General features: G+C 45.8%; 1 protein-coding gene across 2 annotated transcripts in view; it reads left to right on the top strand.

The window, feature by feature from the left end:
* Positions 1-15395: 15395 nt before the first annotated feature.
* Positions 15396-22210, top strand: part of plekhg2 (pleckstrin homology domain containing, family G (with RhoGef domain) member 2) — a 67823-nt gene continuing 61008 nt past the window's right edge. For both annotated transcript variants that reach the window (XM_084952001.1, XM_084952000.1), the window contains exon 1: positions 15396-15796. The gene's annotated coding sequence lies outside the window, so the exon portion shown is untranslated. The remainder of the gene's footprint in view (positions 15797-22210) is intronic.

Raw genomic sequence — 22210 nt, 5'->3', positions numbered from 1 at the left:
ATCTGCTTGTTGGGATTGAAATGAGTCTCGTACCTCGAGGCAGCAGGATCTTTCCATGGTTCTCATAACTGCTGGAGTTCTTCCTGTCTTCTGTGCCAACACTGCAGGAACTGTGGACCATTGTGGTTCCTGCAGTGCTGACACTGTTACCTCCAACTATAGAGCAGATACTTTTCAGAGACTATAAAGGTGGACATAGTGAAACCAGAGCAGAAGTGCCCTAAACCTGCATTCACTCTGATGGCCTGCAGGGGGTGGTAGGTGTGGCTGCAAACAGACTTTCTGTCCTATAGAAGACTGTGGGAAAACTGAGCTCTGCAAACACTTTCCTGATGACTTCATTTCTTTATTTTAGTTTATACTGAAACATGAAGTCCATCATGTAAATTTGGTCATTTGTGAGGAATGAGGTCTGGTTGTAACCAGACCTCATGAAGATGGTAACGGTGAAAACGGTCGTCTCGAGGCTTTGGAACGGGACACAAACCAGTGGGCGATGTCACAGCGGTTACGTCCATCTTTCATGCTGTTGATGACACTTTCTCAGCATGTGAAGAGCTTTGATTCTTCTGAAGTGACCCATGAGTATCTCTATCAGAGCCGTAAGGGCAGATTGTCTAAATACCAAGGAAAGGTCTTTCAATGCTTCCTTTATTACCTCCTTTCATAAGAGGATGCATTTGAGCGTCCTCCATAAAACGGAAAGGAGACACCATCCATCCCTACAATAACACATACAGAGAAAAACCCAACAATCACATGACCCCCCTGTGAGCAAGCACTTTGGTGACAGCGGGAAGGAAAAACTCCCTTTTAACAGGAAGTAACCTCCGACAGAACCAGGCTCAGGGAGGGGCGGGGCCATCTGCTGCGACCGGCTGGGGTGAGAAAAGGCGGGCGGAGAAGACAGGCGGTATCTGAATTATTTGTTTGAGGTTTTTGATCTGCCTGTTACAGAGCCCCGCAGGGGACATGGGAGAAAAAAAAATTAAGACGGACTTTTGCGAGATCTCGCAAAACTAACTCGGGATCTCGCAAAAGTTTTGCGAGATCTCGCAAAAGTTGAATTCCAACAATGGCGGCAGCTACTTAGTTGTAATATTACTCTTTCTGGGTCACAAAATACACTTTTAAGATATTTTGAGGCGTGAATGTAGTTGTGTAAACGTCAGATATCTGCTCGGTTTACAAGACATCACATATTTGCAAAAGTGCTCCGACGTTTTCGGAGATCTGACACCCACCATCTCGAAGCTAACGGGAGGTCGAGACCTACTACAGCGGGGAGGAACACCGCTCTCCCGGCACATCGTGCCTCGACCTCCCGGTCGGCTTCGAGCTGGCGGCCTCCGAAGAATGCGGCTAAAACTTTTGCGAGATCTCGCAAAACTTTTGCGAGATCCCGAGTTTGTTTTGCGAGATCTCGCAAAAGTCCGTCTTAATTTTTTTTTCTCCCATGTCCCCTGCGGGGCTCCGTAGCCTGTCGTGCACACAGCTGAAGAACCTTTGTAACTTGAATATCGACACAAATGTAACTGAATGTAGTACAGTGCTGTGTTATTGAAAGTGTTACACCCAGCACTCGATTTATGGAGGGGGTGACAGCTTTGTGAAGGTCAAAGTTCAAGCAGGGCTTCGTGTCATCACTGTAACTGTTAAACTTTATTGTTTTGAACCTCAGTGATGAAGCGATTTGTTCAGTTGGACGTCCGTGTTCATACTGCCTGCCTAAAACAACAGGGGCAGCTCTTTGTAGTCCATCTGTGAGATTTTCACCAGACGTTATGCGATGTCATTGGTTTATACGATATATAAATCAAGCATCATCAGCTCTGTGATTGGAGGAGTGGAGATGTCTCACGGTGTGCTGCATGGTGAGTTTCTACAGGCTCATATTACATATTGTTCCTGCGTGTGTGGGTGGTGCAGTATCACTGAAAGGCTGAAGGACCTGAGCAAGTCGGCTCTTAGAGGAAGTTCACGATTTGGCCTTTTCAGCCAAACTTCAGCTGAACGAGATGTGTTTGGGCTTTTTAAACCACATCTCCGTGCTGTTTACATCTCATTTCAACATGTTTTAAGTGGGCTTTGTGGGGTGGGGTGTTTCCAGGGGTCTTCTCCGGTGGGTAGTTTCCAGAACTGTTTAGTCTTGGTGAAATCTAATGCGTCTGTTTCACAATAAAAGCCACCGGCGCAGTCGGGTTACATCATCCTCGGCGTGTGATGATGACACAGCGCCGATCGTGCTGAGTGAGCTTTGTGATCTTCGTCTATTATAAAGTCAGCGTCACATGTTAGCAGCTGCTCTGTAATCTGCACACGTGTGATTAGAAACCAGTCTGATCCTTCCAGCCAATCGCCTCGCAGCTCACCTGTCATTACCGTCTCTGTACTCTGGATACTGTCTGGGGTTCATTCACGGGGCTCTGCATGTTTTCATGTTTTCATATTGACTGAGTGAGAAAGAGGTTGTAATGACATCATCCTCCTGTCATTGTGTGTGTGTGTGTGTGTGTGTGTGTGTGTGTGTGTGTGTGTGTGTATCAAATATCTACATTAATAATTTTCTGTCCATTGTGCCACAGAGCCTCATAGTGAGCCTCATGGAGCTCTCAGGGAACCAGCCTGGTCACACTTCGGCAGCACAGCTCCAGGTTGTGGGATTAGGGGGAGGGGCCTGTCAGCCCCAGCGCGTCTCTAATGTGTTAGTTATCCAAACAGCCTTTAATGCACAAACAGGACTTTCTGTTCATCTGGATCTTACAGCAGTACCAGGGGCATCAGCTGATGCTGCAAGTGAGGCGGTGCTTGATACACCAGGCTGCAGGATCAGATTATCCTACAAAAAGTTTGAGTTACTGAAGACAACACATTGTGGGAGTGCTCACCACGTCTGCTTTCACAACACAAAGAAGTAGGAACAAATGTGTGTGTGTGTGTGTCAACGCGCCCCCCGGCCTGAAACAGCAGACATAAACACAGGATGATCATAAACAGTCGTGTTTCCACTCATTTCCTGGAGACTCATAACTCTGAGCCTTACCTTCACTTTAAATATGAGACCATAAACTGTAATGATTTATGGTACAGAGACGGGAGGCTTCACACACACACACACACACACACATACACACACACACACCCAGCAATGACTTCACACTTTGGAGCATGAACACATTACACACAACAAGGCTGACTAAACAAAAACCACCCAATGCATGGAACCACACACACACACACACACACACACACACACACACACACACACACACACACACACACACACACGCTGTGATCACCTCAGATGAGTGACAGCTGGGTTCAGTGATGTAACTGCACGTGTGGCGCATTAATAAACTGCTGCTGTTCATGCACAGACTCGTTCTTCAGCTCGCTAACAGCTCACGATCTGCCTGCAGCGTTTGGCTCTTCTTCAGTCACTTTAATATTTGAGACAAACATTTATTCATTTATCTATTTTGCATTTTCTTTAACATCTTGTAAATATTTTGATGCTGGAGGAGACGTTAGAGTTCAAACCGTGCAGTCTACACATAGAGCGCTTCACTGGTCTGTGATTTATTAGCTCAGTGTCAAACTGTATCATCTTTACATCGTGGAGCTCAGAAACGTTGTCGCTGTTGCATTAAAGCGATCCTTCTCTGTTGGATTCCAGCCTCAGCACTGTCTCGAGGTGAGCGTTGGTAAATTCACCGATCACTGGCCGACGCAGCCCACAGAGCATGAGTCAGACCATCGAGGGGGAGAGACCCCCCCCCCGGGGAGAGGTGGCACTTATATCTCACATAATCAATCGAATGATGCATTAAACGTTCCAACATTCATTTACAGCAAACACTGGAAATGAAATAAGAAGAAAAAACGTTTGCAGTTTTGGTTCTTATTAAGCTGTTATCAGCTAAAAGGATGAAGAGCAGCTCAGCAGAGTCCAGTCATCACGCTGTGTGTGTGTGTGTGCATGTGTATTTATGTGTGTGTGTGTTCCCCCACTGCTGAAACTGCAGACATGACTAAACACGACTACACAGTCGTGTTTCCACAGAGCTGTGACCCTCACCTTAAAAACACTGGAAACTAAATGATTTGCATTTGGCGACTTTTTGTCCTCAAATACGAGAGTGTGTAACCAGATTTATGTTCCCACAACATGACTGTTCACACACACACACACACACACACACACCTAACAATGATGTCACTCTGGAGTATGAAGACATTACACATAACAACACAACAAAAACCGCCGAATTGCTTTGTCACACACACACACACACATGCACACACACACACACACACACACACACACACACACACACACACACACACACAGTTGGCGTGCCTGTGTTATAGGAGCATTGCTCGGAATCAGAGGTTGTGATTATCTCAGATTAGCGGTCAGTGATCGCATTAATAACCAGCGCAGGAGTTTCTGCATAAACTGCTGCTGCTCGTGCACAGGCTCGTTCTTCAGCTCACAAACTCTTTTACAGCAGTTTTCAGTCCCGACTTTGAAGCTCCTCACGGTCTGTCTGCAGCGTTTGGAGCTCAGCAGCACTTCTCAAAGTTTCAGTCTGCAGCTCTCAGTTTTTTGATTTGAGGCAATAAACACGAAATATTTTAGTCTATCTTTTTTTCTTCTGCTGCAGCCACGATCTTTGTTGGGTAGATATTAAGTATTAGATCACACGTTCAAACTCTCTGTACGCCCATTTTCTGCTGCTTATCTGGGCCGGGTTGCAGGGACGCCGCCTGACCAGAGAAGACTTGGCCTCCCTCTCCCCGTCACCATCTGCAGCTCACCTGGGGGAACACCGAGGCGTTCCCAGGCCTGCTGAGAGGTGTAATGACTCCCGCCTGTACTGGTTCTGCCCCGGGGCCTCCTCCTGGTAGGACATGCCCAGGATACCTCACCATTTACCCAGACCACCTCAGCTGCCTCCAAGAATCCTTGAATTTCAATCTGCTGGAGCTCACACCTGAAAATGATTGAATTTCCACTTAAATACACATGTGATGTTTAAATATTTTGAAGATTTCCTTTTTAGAGAATTCCCGTAGACTAATGAAGCACGGCACATGTTTTTATCTGAAGAGCACTGCAGCGTGCGCAGAGACGTTTTCTCGAACCACATATAAAAACAAACCACTTTTTCACCACAGCTGACCCTTCAAGGCTGTTGAACACACATTTCACGCCGTGCGGGCTGAGGTCACTTCCTTTCGTCTTCCTGGTCATTGACACGTTAAAGAGGGTCAGAAGTGAAGGGTGGACGCCTGCTGTGCTGGGACAAGAAGGAGGAAAGAGATGGAGGAGAATGGCTGGAGCCAAATCTGTGAACGAGGGACAGAAAAGAAAATGATGACGTCAGGTTGTGGGTTCGAGTCCCACCAGAGTCACCTTCTCGGTGCGCCTCCTGTTTGCCGTATTAGTATTAACATGTCTCACAGCAGGAAAGGTTTGAAGGGTTTGAGCCAGCAGATGCTCCTGAAGGCTCGTTTAAACAAGAGAAAAAATAAGAGCACTCTAAAAGGAAGAAAATACTAAAAGCTCAGCAGAAAGGATGAAATTAAAAACATCACGCTGGCTTTCTGTTGTGTTTTTTATTTGTTCCTCTCTTTGTCTGATTTTCTTCACTTTGGTTTTCTGGCTTTTCTCTCCTGTAACTTCTTCTTTTTCATTTTCCTGTCCTCTTCTTTTCCTCTCATGTTAGTTTTTTTGTTTTTTCCATCTTCTCCACATCGTCTTTAACTTTTGTCTTTTGAGAGAAAAGAAAGAAGAAGGTTTACCCACGCATCTTCTGCTCTGTTTTCTCTGTCGACACAAAGACTCTCTGAAAAGCTTCGTTCCTTTTGGCGACCATCCTCTCCCGTCCTGCCTCCCTCTCTCTTGGCTGAGGCGCTGCTTGTGTGCTTGTGGTGTCGAGGCTCGCGCACCCTTGAAGAGGTCCAGAGACCGCAACGCAACCAACATTTAGGTCACAAGCACACACACATATATGTTTGTATTTCTGTCTTTGTGAGGACCCACACTGACACATGTGTGTTCCCAGGTATCCAAGCTGATTACAAACCCTAACCTGAAGCCACCCTTCACTCTCCAGCAGCCCTCTGACAGTCTGGAAGTCACCGCGGTCCTCACAGGGACACAGACTCTACATACCACAGCTGTAAGTGCTTATTGGCAAAGATGCCGAAAGATTAGGCCAAACCCGCACTCACACACATACGCGTTCAGTGTGAGTCTGTAATAAGCAGCAGGGTTAGAAAACCTCTCCACTCCTCTGCTAATTAAAGGCCATAAACCGATCTGAGCAGAATTCAGATATAATGAAGAAAATCTGCTGTTTCACCAACAAATGTGAGGAAAACGCTCCAAAAACATCAACTGGAGCTCATCAGTCACTGCTGGGAGAAAACACGATGTTGTTAGCGATCCAACATCTGCGGTGAGCAACAGGTGAGCCGTAATGGGAGGCAGACACGGAGGATCACTGCGCCAGACGCACGCCCAGGAGCTCCAGGTGATTTTCTCAATGTAAAACTCAAGTTATGAACTTCATCTGTGCAAAAATGCTGCTACTGATGACACAGCGTATGTCAGGAGCAGAGATGGGCAGTAATGCGTTACTGTAATCCGATTACTTTTTTCAAGTAACGAGTAAAGTAAGGGATTACTATTGCAAAAACGGTAATTAGATTACCGTTACTTTCCCGTAGGAACGCTGCGTTACTGCGTTACTAAAACCGTGATTTTTTTGCCAGAGTGTCTCATGACAGTGACGTAAGCGAGTGCGACGTTCGTGACAACAGCTGTGTGCAGATCAACAATGGATCATATATCGAGTGCAGGAGAGAGTATGAGCGTGCAGCGTTTAAAGCGTGGAAGTACTGACCTTACTTTGAGTTTGATTCCATAAAAAGTGACAAAAACATTAGTGTCCGTTGTGCGTGGGAAGAAAACTTCTTTTTACACCGAAAAACCCCCTAAACTTCCGAGCAAGCACCGAGTAGCTACGACGTGATGGGAAACTCACAGAGAAACTCGCGGATTCTTCCACTGACCGCTGCGGCTCACCTGCACCAGGGTAAACCTCCGCCTGCCCCACTCCTGCTTTACAGGTGAAAATAGAGCAACAGGACCGCTAGTCTTTGACTTTATTTATTTTCTGCTGTGTTTTACTTGCATCTATTTGAAAGACTGAGTGTAAACACAAAAAAATATTTTATTTTATGTGCTGGAATGTGCAGAAAATAGGTTTAAATGTTAAACTAATTTCTTCCAGTCAGAGAATGTTGCATATAATTACATTTTTGCTTGATGCATAAAGTTAAAAGGTTAAAACTAATGAAACAAGTTTTAAAAAGAGACTTTTCCATCTGATTACATTTTGTGATGGATTATGCAGAAAAAGTAGAATTGGGCTGAAAGATCTATCACTTTATCACCTATTCAGGTTGTAAATCGTGTTTTTAAAAAGTAACTAAGTAACTAAGTAATTAATTACTTTTGAAAATAAGTAATCAGTAAAGTAACGGGATTACTTTTTTGGGGAAAGTAATCAGTAATTAGTTACTGATTACTTTTTTCAAGTAACTTGACCAACACTGGTCAGGAGTAACGCCCTATCAACCCGAGTATACTGTAGAGCAGTGACAACAGACCTGCTCGCCTCAACGTTAAGATACAGTGAGCTGAAGTCTCCCTCCTGCAGGCAGCCAGGTGCTGCTGATGCGCCTGATTAATTAATCATCAGCAAAATTTTATAAAAGCAAAGCTTTTGTGAGTTTGTGGTCAGACCGTGCAAAAAACCTAAGAGCTCCATCCAGACTGTTCATGGCAGCACAGCTGAGGTTTGCAAAGCTTCTGGAACTACGTCCTTTTTTACAGACCAGGCCGGAGATGTTTGTCCATGAAACACAAAACCAAGCATATCTGCACAGACACCTCACACCAGCCGTCTGCACAGGGTGAGGATTTAAGCCCCTCACAGTCACTGAGTGGACTCCTCTGTACACCAGTATGAGGACGTCTGTCCCACAGCTGAAGCTTGGACCAAACTGGGTCATCAGCAGGACAAAGATCAAGTACAGCAGCAGATCTAAGAGAGCTCAGAGAGCTGTGCATGGATAAATGCTGCACACATCAATGCACTGAAGCAACGCTGTGAAGAGGAGTGGACCAAAACTCCTCCACAGTGAAACAGTCTCCTCATATTATTGCTGCTGAATCATGAGGCTCTCACAGAGTCGGTGCAGTTTCTGTTTGCACATGACTAAATCCCGTCATCTCTGGGGACTGGGGTTGGGTTTTTCCCAGTTTTCTTTCCTCTTTCCTGCTCGAGCGGCGTTGACAGTTACAGAAGAAACGATGAAACTCGAATCATCAGAAGAGTTCGGAGGCGACGGAGACGACGCACGGCAGCGTTAATCTGCCTTTCTTATAAAAACACCTGCAGCCTTTAACACTCTCCCTGCTTTCAAACCTCTGTCCTCAGCACACACTCTCAAACACACACATGCAGGTCGGTCGTGCCGCCACGCCGCCATCGGTTTCGCAGTCTGTAATGACACAGTGCGCGGAGCCAAGATGGCTGCTGCCGTGTCATTAGCAGTGGAAATGTGGTCGGTTATTAGAGATGGAATATCGGTGTGCGCTCCGGTGACTTCATACAAGGCTGTTAGCTGATCCGGCATGCAGGAAACAGCCAAGACGTGAAACCAGGACACGACGGTTCTCTGTGACCTCACCAGGATCTGAAAAAGCTCAGAGACTCCTGACAGGCGTGCAGGCGTCGCTCACGCAGAGCCTCCAGATGATCCAGTGAGGCTGCAGGTAAAGCCCGACAGTTTCTGTGGTGAGGCGGACATCACCGCCTAACCACAGCGAGCTCTCTGCTTCAAATCCAGCTGCAGAGGTTTTCTGAACGCCATCCTCTCCGGTCTCTGTCCACAGCTTGGTGGAGCTGGGAGGAAAAAAGTAATCTGCTCAGATTTCACTGCCACATCACTGTGGAAACGCCGCCGAGCTCGCACAGAGACTTGATCAGCCAGCAGAGCACGGTTTGCGGTCTGGGAGGCATTAGGGCAACATCAGACAGCTGCTGTGCTTGTTAGCAGCGCTCAGTACCTGCTGACACCGGTGTGATGGCGTGGAACATCCTCCAGGACGTGGATGAATTCCCAGTCTGTCAGTGCAGCTCTTAGAAAAAGACACAGATGATGAGGAAGAGCGGGATGCACAGGATGTAGCTTCCAGGTGTGGATTCTCTTTAAAGACCACCTACGAGAAAAACGTCCTCATAAATTATGAGCTTTTATTAATTGATTATACTCTGATTGACTGATGATAAGTTGTGGGCACTGACAGCTGGAAACAGCTGATTTGTTGTTGTGTATCTTTGAAGTCTGCTGCCTGCACGCGTAGCTTTCTGCAGACAAGTCCCTGCAGTCGCTTCTGTAAATAATTACAGGTGTGTTGATGAAAGTTTTGTCCAGCAAATGGGAAATTAAGTGTGTGTCTGTGTGTTTGTGTGTGTAAGGAGTAAATCCAGGAAAACGTGTGACTGACACTTTGCAACCAACAAGGAAGTACTAAAACTGAACTTCCTCTAATGGGCAGTTGAGGCTCCAGCGGTGAGTCAGACCCCACAGACTGGCATGTTACAAAGTCCAACTTTACAGCAGAAATAAACATGTTTACAGCCTGATACAAAAATAATTCCCACTTCATAAAATCCACATTAGCCGTAGCTGCTAGCTGTCTGCTAGGCTTCACCTCAGCGACGTCCGGGCCGTGTTTGTGCTGTTGGAGCCTTTTTAATGACATCATCTGATCAATAATTTGACGACTGTGAGGTTAATTTAGTAATAATTTAACTGTGACGTGTGAGCTCCAGTCTTTGTGAAATTCTCTGATTGTATTTGGGTGTTGCTGATTAGCATGCGCCTAGCTATGCGTTAGCTTGTATTAGCTGCTAGCACGTTTCTAAATTCTGTCACTTCTGGCTCCAGAAACAACAGTGCAACTAAAACCAGGAGTGACCAGGGACACAGATGACTGTTAATAAACGACAGATTTTTCTGGATTTGGACTTTGTTGAAAATTTACAGCAAGAATAAAGAAAATAAGTTTTAAGACTTTGAATCACAAATATGATTATTTCTGCAACGTGTTAACATGTCTGAGTCTGTGGGGACTGAGTCACTGCTGGCTGTTCTAGGTTTTGGGCTCACATTCTTCATGCTAATATTTCATAGGCAGACATTTGTGCAGCAGTGGAGACAGTGCTAAATGCTACAGGGTCGCTTTTAATCGGCCTGTGTCGAGAGCACAGATTTTAAAACTGGAGACATCGATCGATTCTACGTGCTCAGCTGTAACTTTCTTCAGACTGAGCACCAAACCGCCAACATCCAGGTGTAAAATAAGACATCCAGGTGTGTGCAGTCAGCCCGCCTTACTATGTGAAACTGAATCATAAAACACGTTTTCACTTCCTGTTTGTGTTCGAACCGTCAGGGCTGCTGAAAGGACCCCGAGTGTCAGAGTTTAGAGCCGCCGTCCTTTTCCTTTTGTTTGCCGATGACCTCCTGACCTCTGCTGCTTGCGTGCGCACACACACACACACACACAGTCTGGAGGGTAATTGTCGGGAGGAAAGTGAGTTGTGGAATGTCTGAGTTTGGAATAACAGTGACAGGACGGTGCCAGCCGACCAGCTCTGTTTACCCCCACTGTGTGTGTGTGTGTGTCTATATACTTTTAGTGTTCACACTTTCTTACATCTGCTTCTGTTTTTCAGACAGCATTCCAGTGTGTGTGTGTGTGTTTCCTCGGGTTGTGTTTGTCCAGTATAAATCTCTGCCTGGTCCTTCAGAGGGAACAGATGTGGTTACAAATGTCTCTGTTTCTTCTACATCACCAATAATTTAACAACAACGAGTACATTTTTAGGGAAATTCACAAACTTTCCAGCAGCCGTGGAATTAAATTAAATATAAACCCACCACATATTTACTGCATCTGTCATCATAACCCAGTCAGATGATATTCAGGAACACTTCATGAAGACTAAGCTAATATTAGCTTCTGTTGCACATTTCAAAGTATTTCAGATCAACACCTGCAGTCTTTCTTCTGTCCAGCAGGGGGCGACTCCTCTGGTTGTTTGGAAGTCAATGAAGAAATTAGCCCACGGGTGGGCAATCTCAGTCCACGAGGGCCGGTGTCCCTGCAGGTTTTAGATGTGTCCTCAAACCAACACAGCTGATTTAAATGGCTAAATTAGCTCCTCAACATGTCCTGAAGTTCTCCAGAGGCCTGGTAATGAACTAATCATGTGATTCAGATGTGTTGACCCAGGGTGAGATCTAAAACCTGCAGGGACACCGACCCTCGTGGACTGAGATTGCCCACCCCTGAATTAGCCCATGGTTTACCTGACCTATGACCTCTGTAAACACTTTACTGATGAGTTTGTGGTCTCCATCGGCAGTGCCAAACCAGTCGCTGTATATAACACGATGTTTATAGATTATGTTTTAGTTCTGCGTGCTTTAGAGCAGGCGTATTAAAGATGAGGCCCAGGGGCCAGAATCGGTCCCACCGTGACACCAGTCCGGTCTGCTGGATGACTTTTAAAACACGAGCTGAGTTTTTTCTGAATGCTAAAGAACTCCATCACGACCATTCATACTACAACAGAGAAATGAACCAAGACATGAACAATGAAATGATAGAAAGCTTCTACTGGTGTTTACTGTTTACTGATCTGTCAGTTAACTAAACCTTTGCTTTATAATAAAAGGCACTGAGGAGGTTTAGTATTGAAATTGCACTTTTACGAATATATTAAATGGGATTAAATGTATAGTTTAACTTCTTTACACTGACAGAAGGGCAGAAGAGTTTCCCTGGCACAACATTTACAAATGCCATAACTGCAGTACCATAAGTAGCATAATAGTAGCAGCCCAGTGTGTGGAATATGTGGAAAACTTTGTTTCTCAGAGAGATCCACCTTCAGTTTGGTGAAAAGATATTTTAGGAAAGTTTTAAACTTCATATCGAAAACTGGAACCCAGATAATATCACAGAGCGTTATAGTTAGCTCATTCCCACTGTGGTCCATCATCTCCTTCCATCTGTGTGAGGCAGGGGCAGCAGCTTAACCTGAGAAGCCCGGACCTCCCTCTCCTTCGTGCCAGGGAACACCAAGGCGTTCCTGGGCCAGCCAGGAGATATAATCTCTCCAGCGTGTCCCGAGTCCCAGTGGGGCATGCCCGGAACACCTCACTCAGGAGGCATCCTTGTCAGATGCCAGAACCAGCTCAACGTGCTCCTTTCGATGTGGATGAGCAGCGGCTCTACTCTGAGCCCCGGATGGTCAAACTCCTCATCGCCTATCTCTAAGGGAGAGGCCAGCCCCCCTTCAAAAGAAGCTTTTGGTCACTACCCAGAGCTCGTGACCATTGGTGGGGTAGGGATGGAGAAAGACCTTTAAATCAAGATCTTCACCACGACAGACAGCGTCTGCATCCGCAGCACCATCCGACTGTCGACCCCCCCACTCCTGAACAGAGATGGGCAGTAACGCATTACTTGTAACGCGTTACTGTAATCTGATTACTTTTTTCAAGTAACGAGTAAAGTAAGGGATTACTATTGCAAAAACGGTAATTAGATTACCGTTACTTTCCCGTAGGAACGCTGCGTTACCGCGTTACTAAAACCCTGATTTTTTTGCGAGAACGTCTCATGACAGTGACGTAAGCAAGTGCGACGTTCGTGACAACAGCTGTGTGCAGATCAACAATGGATCATATATCGAGTGCGGAGAGAGTATGAGCGTGCAGCGTTTAAAGCGTGGAAGTACTGACCTTACTTTGAGTTTGATTCCATAAAAAGTGACAAAAACATTAGTGTCCGTTGTGCGTGGGAAGAAAACTTCTTTTTACAGCGAAAAAACCCCTAAACAAGCACCGAGTAGCTACGACGTGATGGGAAACTCACAGAGAAACTCGCGGATTCTTCCACTGACCGCTGCGGCACACCTGCACCAGGGTAAACCTCCGCCTACCCCACTCCTGCTTTACAGGTGAAAATAGAGCAACAGGACCGCTAGTCTTTGACTTTATTTATTTTCTGCTGTGTTTTACTTGCATCTATTTGAAAGACTGAGTGTAAACACAAAAAATATTTTATTTTATGTGCTGGAATGTGCAGAAAATAGGTTTAAATGTTAAACTAATTTCTTCCAGTCAGTGAATGTTGCAGATAATTAAATCTTTGCTTGATGCATAAAGTTAAAAGATTAAAACCAATAAAACAAGTTTTAAAAGGAGACTTTTCCATCTGATTACATTTTGTATGATGGATTATGTAGAAAAAGTAGAATTGGGCTGAAAGATCTATCACTTTATCACCTATTCAGGTTGTAAATCGTGTTTTTAAAAAGTAACTAAGTAACTAAGTAATTAATTACTTTTGAAAATAAGTAATCAGTAAAGTAACGGGATTACTTTTTTGGGGAAGTAATCAGTAATTAGTTACTGATTACTTTTTTCAAGTAACTTGACCAACACTGCTCCTGAACAACAATGCAAACCTTAGGTTTCAAACAGGTGAGTTATAGTAAAAATTAAAAAGTTTGTGTGAACTTGTTTATTTGTGCTGAAAAGTATTAACATGTGAGTCTACAGAGACGGACTCACCGCTGCCCCTGCTGGACGTCAGAGGAACTGCAGCCTTTGGTGCTTGTAGTGGCTGCAGGGCAGAATGATGCTGATGGGTTTGACTCAGCCCTTTAAAACTCAAGCGCTGCTCTGCGTGCGGCCTTCAACAGAAAAACATGCACGAGCACAAAAATATTTACATATTGATTTTCGTTGATTTTAATGACTTGCATTCAGTGATTAGTATAAAATCTCTCACTAAACGAAGTCCTCAGGAATGAATCCCGGAGGATGTTTATTCCCGCAGCTGTAATCGTTATGAATCGCCGCTCAGACGTCTGAAAAATGACACAAAGTGCTTCCATATGAGGCCTGCATGTGTCACATGAGTATGTGTGTAACGCACATCTGAGAGCTGACTCACTCTCTGTGCAGTTTTACAGGGAAAACACCTGGAGGCTCATTTCCACCACCTCCAGCGTCCAATGAGCTGCTCCTCAGTCACATCCTGCCCCTGACAAGCTGCCCTGCAGGGGGGAACAGGGCTGGCCTCGCTGCTCTCATCGCCCTGCCTGAAGATGAGGCGATTTACACCTATGGTTACCACGGTGACCGCCTGTAGACTGTCTGACTGACAGACACAAACACAATTACAAAACAGTTCATGTTTTCCATGCGTGAGCTGGGCTCAGGTGAAGCTTGTGTCATCAATATCTGCACATCTGGATCGTTCATCATGTTGTGGCAAAAAGGCATTTCCAGTGTTTCCATGTGTGTTGTTCATGTCTTTGTTGGTGTAGACTGCAGTCAGCAGGAGTTATGAACGGCTTGTATGGAAAATCCAGAAATGACCTGAGCTGCTGTTTTACCCACTCGTCTGTGGTAAACTTGTCATTTTTCTCATGATTATGTGAAAGTCTTTTGTTTCCGAGCACATGCGCACACAGGTCGTGTGTAAATGTTCAGCTGAATGCGTTGTTGCATTTGTCACGTCTGTGTGTGGATGAGACGCTGCGTGACTCTCAGTGTTTCCTCACCAAAGAAGGAACCGAGTCTTTCTGTGCTTTCGTGTCGTGTTCGGAGCATTTTATGGATCTTTTTGTGTCTCTGCTGTCCTTTTATGCCTCTGTGGTACTTTTACGTCTCACTTTAAATACTTGTTTTGTGTGTGTGTAGTAATGTGTGTCTCATTTGGATAGTTTTATGTCGTTCTGTAGTCATTTTCAGTCACTCTGCATGTTTCACGCTCCTTTGGGACCATTTCTTGTCTCCTTTGCTCATTTTTATGGTTTTGCACCTTCTTTTGTTTAATTTGGGAGCTTTTTCTGCTGTTTATTGTCATTTTTTTGTCCCTTCGTGGTCTTTCTGTAGGACATCTGTCATAAATCGTGCTATCAGTCATACTTTTGCACACCTTCGGCAGAACAGAGCTTGGCTGTTGTGAAGCAGCTCAGGGGTAACTGGAAGCTCGCTTTCTTTCCAAATGTCACCATCAAAGAATTTCTGGTCCAAACGGGGAAATCTCTGGGATTAGAGGCACATTCCAGACTGAAGCTGCTTCTTAGAAAGAGTTTTGTTCTGCTGTAAACAGCTGGACGCGCTCTCTCTCTCTCTCTCTCTCTCTCCCTCCCATGGTTTTCGGACCTCCCTCTCTCCCTCCCTGCCTCCCTCTCTCTCTCCTCCTCCTCGGTCCAGCAGCAGTTGGGGTCGAGCTGACTGCGCGCCGCCCGGAGCTCATCTCCAAACCAGCGGATCGCACCTCTCACCTCCCGTGGCCTGACCTGTGAAGTGGACGCGGGGATCGGTCCCGGCCGGACATATGTTGGATTGTCTCTTCGATTTTTTTGGTGCGTAAAACTTGGCCAAGTAGGTCAGTGAGGGTCCGGAGCGCCGCCAGCATTGCCGTTAAACCGTGTTGGGAAACTCGCTTTGACTGTGCTTGAAGGAGGAGGTGGAGGAAGCTGCTGGAGGCTGGCAGATCCAATGCGTCCGGAGCGGCCGTGTAAGCAGCAGGAACACCGGAGAAACACCGACCGAGGGAGGGAGGGACGAGCGGAGCTCAGCGGGGTCTCACCGGCTGCTGGACCTTCATGCCTCCGAGGTACCCTCACGCTGTTTCTTTGCTTTGCAGCAAGCAGAGGTTATTTTACAAAATAAAAGACGCCTGTTCGTAATTTAACACAATAAAAGCGCCAGTCATTCCAGCGCGTGCCCAGGTCCAGTGCCAGACTCTCGTAAAGTCTGTGCGCGTGCACGAATCACGGTGAAGTACAGCTGTGTTACACGCACCATATTAAACTATGACCCTGTTTATTATGATGATAAAAATACCAGTAATTACTTTAATTAATATCCGTATCATTTCATACTCATTTGTTTAAATGTAATTAGCAATCAATAATCATTAAACAGCTGATTGATGATTAATTATGCTAATCAGGTGATCTTCACACTTTACAACATTTCATCTGGACCAAAAAAACAAAAAAAATCTAGATCTGATGACGTGAATATGAAATCATCCCACTGCCGCTCCCGGAGGATGAACCTTTAGATGAGGTGACCTCTGACCTCTGCTTTAACGAGACAAACAAACAAACAGCTGCACCTCAGCGCTTCAGTGTTAATGCTTGTAATTTGCGCGGCGGCCTGTAGAGGGCAGCAGGAGGACTCTTGGCTCTCAGTGCGCCGTTTAACCCTTTAAACTTTCTGCTGCCGCTGCATCTGTTCACAGGCCGCCTGTCTGAGCTTGTGTTACTCTGCATGTCGAAGGAACAAGTGTTTAAATCTGATCTGCCGTCTCGTCTCCTCTTTCAAACGCTCATATGAAAAACAAACTTCATGGTTTGTCTCTGATACGTGAAGCTCGCTGAGGTCTGAGCTGCAGGTTGTCATCAGTCCTGTTCAGGCTGATAAGCATTTTACCCGTTACTGAGTCAACACACAGAGAGCTGTAGTTTATTATGATGTAAAACATCACATCTGAATCACTCCACTGCAGAAAATAGACCCACAGATTTGAAACACCTCCATGTTTGGCATATTAGTGGGTTCACTAGTGTTGTTTAGTTATTGGCAAGCTCCTTGCTCTTATTTTGAAAGTACAGGAAAGAGGGCCACACTGTAGAGTCAGCTGATTATAATGCTCCATTACTGTAAGCAGAAGTGGTTAGTGGTCATGTGACCCCTGAAATCAGACTCAAACTCGCTGTTTTTTGAGACACACACTTTTATATAAATGAATTTAATGTCAGGTTCTCTGACTCTTCATCACATCGCACACAATCAGTGAAATCTGCTCTCACCATCAGTTACCCAGCCGTGTGTGTGTGTGTGTGTGTGTGTAAGCTGAATCCGTGGGGATTACATCTCTGAATATCAGCCAACAAGGCCCTTCGATTACTGCCTTAGAAAAACCCTAATGGAATTATAATTGTGTGTTTTAGTGTGTGTGTTAGTGTGTGTGTTAGTGTGTGTTAGTGTGTGTGTTGGCAGGCAGATGACAGCTCCTGAGCATTGATCTTACTAATAGGCCTCTTTGTCGAGAAACAAACACACACGTCGCTTTCTGAACCGGCCTCACAAGACCTCTCATTGGTTTATTTATATTTGTGTGCGTGTGTGTGTGTGTGTGTGTGTATACCATGTCTACATATCTTTGTGGGGACCAAAAATTGTCATGCTACTATACTTGTGGGGACCAACAGTCACATATGGGGACAAAGTGCCCGTCCCCACGAGTTTGAAGACATGTTTGAGACTCAAAATGTGGTTTTAGTGTCAGGGTCACAGTTAGGTTATGGTTAGGTTATGGTTAGGTTATGGTTAGGGTTAGCATTCATTGATGGTTAAGGTTAGCAGCTTGGGAAAGCATTATGTCAAGCAGATGTCCTCACTAAGACATTAAAAGAAGTAAGTGTGTGTGTGTGTGTGTGTGTGTGGTTGACAGGTTGACTTGAGGTCATCTGAGGTGACCGTGGACAAACTGCAAAGTCAATGAGACTCAACTTTTCTTCATGAATACATTTGATTGGTCTGTGTCCTTGTTTTTGTTCTGGCTCCGCCTCCTTCACTGACGATATTTGAATGCTGATGACATCGTGTCGAGGTGTTACATGGTCTTGGAGGTGAAGACATGTATGGAGTCACATCATGGGCCTGCAGTGTGTCCTACAGAAGAAGCCTGGATCTGTGAAGGAGCCACAAACACCTTAAACTGACTCATTAACGATATTATTCATTATTTCATGACAGTTGTTATCAAAACGTGAGCGATGTAAGCAGCTGCTTCTCCGGTGAGTCTGTCGTCATAGATGTGGATCAGCTGCTGGTCTTTCTTCTTGGTCCAGCAGCACATGAACCAGTTCTCCACCTGCTGCAGGATCCCTGCAGTCCACAGAGGATCTCCTGTCACACCGCAGTCCAAAATGCTGGAGCTGGACGCTGTCTCTCTCTGGAGCAGCAGCTGAAACCGGCTCAGAGAGCCAGCTACCGGGGGTTAGCTGGTTACCTACAGTGGCGTGCTTTCACAGGACGCAGCTGACAGAAGCTACAGCAGAATGCAGCGCTGTGTTATTATCACTCATATATGGTGTTTAATGTTTACATGCTGTCGGCTGTGTGGAGCACATGTTCTCCACATGTCTGCGTGGGTTCTATCTGCGCTCTCCAGCTTCCTCCCACTGTCCAAACACATGCGCGTTTGGCTAACTGGACGCAGGCGTGGACACGATTGGCCCCGCCTCTTCCCCGTGACATTAACTGAAGTGTCTGAGTGGTGAAAACACAGACAGGTCGCTCAGAGAGCAGAGCTATTTCTCTTTTGGAAGAAAGATCTGTGGCATAATAAAGACGACGCAGGACTTTCACTTTCACAGAGCTGATTCTGAAAACACTGAACCGCCTCCACCTTCAGCCTCCGTCACTACAAACAAACTGTTTTTGTCTTTTTGTCTCTTCTTCTCTTTTTCACAGACTCAGGTGGGGATGAAACGTTACACATTAGTGCATGTTCAAAAAATAATGCATTCATCACCTGCAGCATGGCGCAGTGGCGCAGTGGACGCCGTGTTGGACTTCTAAGACTTTACCAAAGAAGCTATTTAAAGGTTGTGGGTTTGAGTCCCACCAGAGTCGTTATATAAGGATCTGTCAAACCTCATAAATGTCATGTGGCACATCTGTTGTCGTTGAGATTAAGGCAGAATTTTGATATGAAACCGAACTCTGAGTGTTTGTTGGTAGCATCAGTTTAAGGCTCTGAAAAACCAAAATCAGGCTGCTTTGTATCAAGCAACACGGGTGATTGTCTCTGGGTCATTCTTTTATGTCTGCCCATCACATACGTGCAGCTCTGTGGCGCATTGGACTTCTAGAGACTTGCTACTGAAGCAATTCGAAGGTTGTGGGTCCGAATCCCACCAGAGTCAATATTTAAAGATCCATCAACCCCCTCCAGTGTCCCTTTTTCACCTAATCCAGCTAATCCAGCTACGTGTGGTGCTGCGTTCTACGTTAAGTCAGAAGTTAGAAACCAAATAGCCGAGGTTCTTTACTCTTTGTGACGCTGCTGTCACTTAACAAAAAGCACACGGTCCTTCTAATTTAACCGAACTTGCTGATGTTTGTAACCTAAAATCTGCAGCCTGCATGTTCACGTTTCCAACATCGGGATCAAGTCGCTCTAAATTACTCATGGTTGATTTTTTAAGGAGGTGTGAATTGTCTCTGCTTTTCCATCGTTTTCTAAGCTGCAGTCGTGAGACGTCAGTATCCTGAGCACTCAGATTCAAGTTTAAGGTTTCCTGCATCAGCCACAGTGAACTTTAACCCATACAACCCTGAGCTGGTTATAAAGGTGAAAGAAAGGCAGCAGAGGGCGGCACCGAAAAACACAAAGAACCATTGACTTCACAGGCGAGCAGAAATCAAACGCACCCCAACCATCTCAGCTATTTGGAAGCAGTTTTAATATTGAGCCCGTGCAGTGTAATTATGGGATGTGGTTGGATGGTTTCCCTGGTGACCGGTGTTTGTCGTTTATAATAATTAGTCCGACGATTTAGCATCGTCTGAGGTTAGACAGAGGCTCTACTGTGACATACAGCAGTGTGTGTGTGTGTGTGTGTGTGTGTGAGGCTCCGGCGGCAGATGTATACCGCAGTGTTTCCAGCCTCAGAACAACACAGTAAACAACATAAACAAAATACAAAGCACACATACATGTACATGCAAGCACACAGATGAGAAATCGGATGACTCGAGCGTTAGTGTGTCCATTACACAAAAAGGTATAACGCACAACCTTGTTGTGTTATCGTCACAGACTAATAAGCTGGTGAACATGTGTGTGTCCAGATTTGGCCCAAAGGATGATCTTGCAGTTTTTAATTATTCACTGAAAAGACGAACGCTGCTGATCTCAGCACAGCAGAGCCAGTGTCCATGGAAAACAGATGGGAAGTCAAAATATTTCACACTCAGACAAGTTTGGATCATAAAGACATAGATGCTGTTAGTTAGTTACAGTTACAGTAATCCTAATTGTGATGCTCATTTACGAGGCCAGTAGATCCAGTCATGAAACTCTCGCACCGATCAACCAGCCAGAACAAGCCGATCCGGTCAGCCTTTATGAGCCGGCTGCGCTGAGACGGCTTCCAGTCTGTTCTTTGCTTCATATCCACTTTAAGCACAAACTCGCATTAAGAGTCTTTAAAGTAATTTTGTATTTGCTGACTTCACTGCCGAATAGAAACAAAGCTCTAATGTGTTCATTGTGTAAACCAGGAGTGCTGGAGGCGCGTGAATCACTGCTCATTCCAGCAGTGCTGTAAAACACACTGTCTCTGTCATTCTGTTTCATGCCAACACACACACACACACACACGCACACACACACACACACACACACACACACACACAGGCTCACGTCTGATATTAATCACACAAACATGCACAAACACATGTGGGGGGTTTCCACTCACACACAGAGTCTCTCCTGGATGCTTCAGGCGTCCACTGACAGTCACACTCTGTGTCCCACAGCGCAGCGCAGCACAGCACAGCACAGCACAGCACAGCACAGCCATGTGTGGTGTGTTTTCAGTATTTAAAGCTGGACTGAAGTTATTCATGTCATGTTGCCTTTATGTGTGCATGCACGGTGGTTAGCACGGTGGTTAGCACTGTTGCCGCACAGCAAGAAGGTCCTGAGTTCAATTCCACCATCAGGCCGGGGTCTTTCTGTGTGGAGTTTGCATGTTCTCCCCGTGTTTGCGTGGGTTCCCTCCGGGTACTCCGGCTTCCTCCCACCGTCCAAAGACATGCAGCTTGTGGGGATAGGTTAATTGGAAAATCCAAATTGCCACTAGGTGTGAATGTGCGAGTGAATCGTTGTCTGTCCTTGTGTGTTGGCCCTGCGACAGACTGGCGACCTGTCCAGGGTGTACCCCGCCTCTCGCCCTATGACAGCTGGGATTGGCTCCAGCGCCCCCCACGACCCTGAAAAGGATAAGCGGTGATGGATGGATGGATGCACATGAAACACTGAAACTTCACTCAGAAGTCTTCCAGCTGACTGATTTGTGCGTCTGTGAAGTTTCAAATGTACGTCTGTGCGTCTGGCAGGTCCAGCGGAGGTTAACCGCACAACTCAGAGGCCAGTCAGTGAGACAGAACAAGACCATACAAGCAAGGTCTCCACGGCTCTACCCTATCCATACATGTGCCGGGGCTAGGTAGTCACCAGCACCAACCGTACAATGGTACGGTCTCTAAACAGACGCAGGGGGGCAGCCTGCTCGACTGTAATGTCTGTCTGTGTGCAGAGCTGGGATGCTTGCCAGTGTTTGAGCGCCTTCCCTGGATCATCAGTGAAGCACGTGAAGCTCAGTGACGATGTCCTCACACATGAACTCGGGAGAATTTTGGGAAAATGTTGGAAACCTGTTGTTTTTTGATGTGGAGCCTTTCTGTGACCAATGCTAGGTTTGGTGCTCGGAGTCAGCTGTAAGTGTTCTTTCTGTCTTTGGGATCAGATCAACAAGCTTTACAGAAGAGCCACAAACATCATATTTGTTTTAGCACCAAAACACATAAGCCAATCTTGAACCATAGACTCAGGTGGGACTCGAACCCACAACCTTGAATGTCTTCTCCTATGAACGTGTAGAAGTCCAACGCCATGTCCGCTGCACCACAGAGCCATACTGGCGTTGCAGATGAGCTCTCAGTGCAGTCCTTCCTCTGGGAATCTGCTGAAAAGCTGTACAGTAATAACGGTACATTTATGTTTGGTGTTCCCTGAAATCTGTTTAAATATTCTCATAGCTAACCACGGGACCAGCAAGCTCTGCTTTCCACCGCAGAGCAACAGCTGCAGATCTTTATCACCTACAGGGGAAAGTTGGCTGTTTTCATGCATGCTGGGAGAATCCGGTCAGGATAGTTTCAACAGGAAAGGTGTGCTTCAGACACCTCCTCAGTACTGAAGGAGAGAGCGCTGTCCGGAGAG

Source organism: Perissodus microlepis, chromosome 14 (assembly GCF_051167445.1).
Source record: "Perissodus microlepis isolate ML-2025 ecotype Zambia chromosome 14, ASM5116744v1, whole genome shotgun sequence".
Taxonomy (NCBI): domain Eukaryota; kingdom Metazoa; phylum Chordata; class Actinopteri; order Cichliformes; family Cichlidae; genus Perissodus; species Perissodus microlepis.
This window is presented reverse-complemented; position numbering and strand designations above follow the sequence as displayed.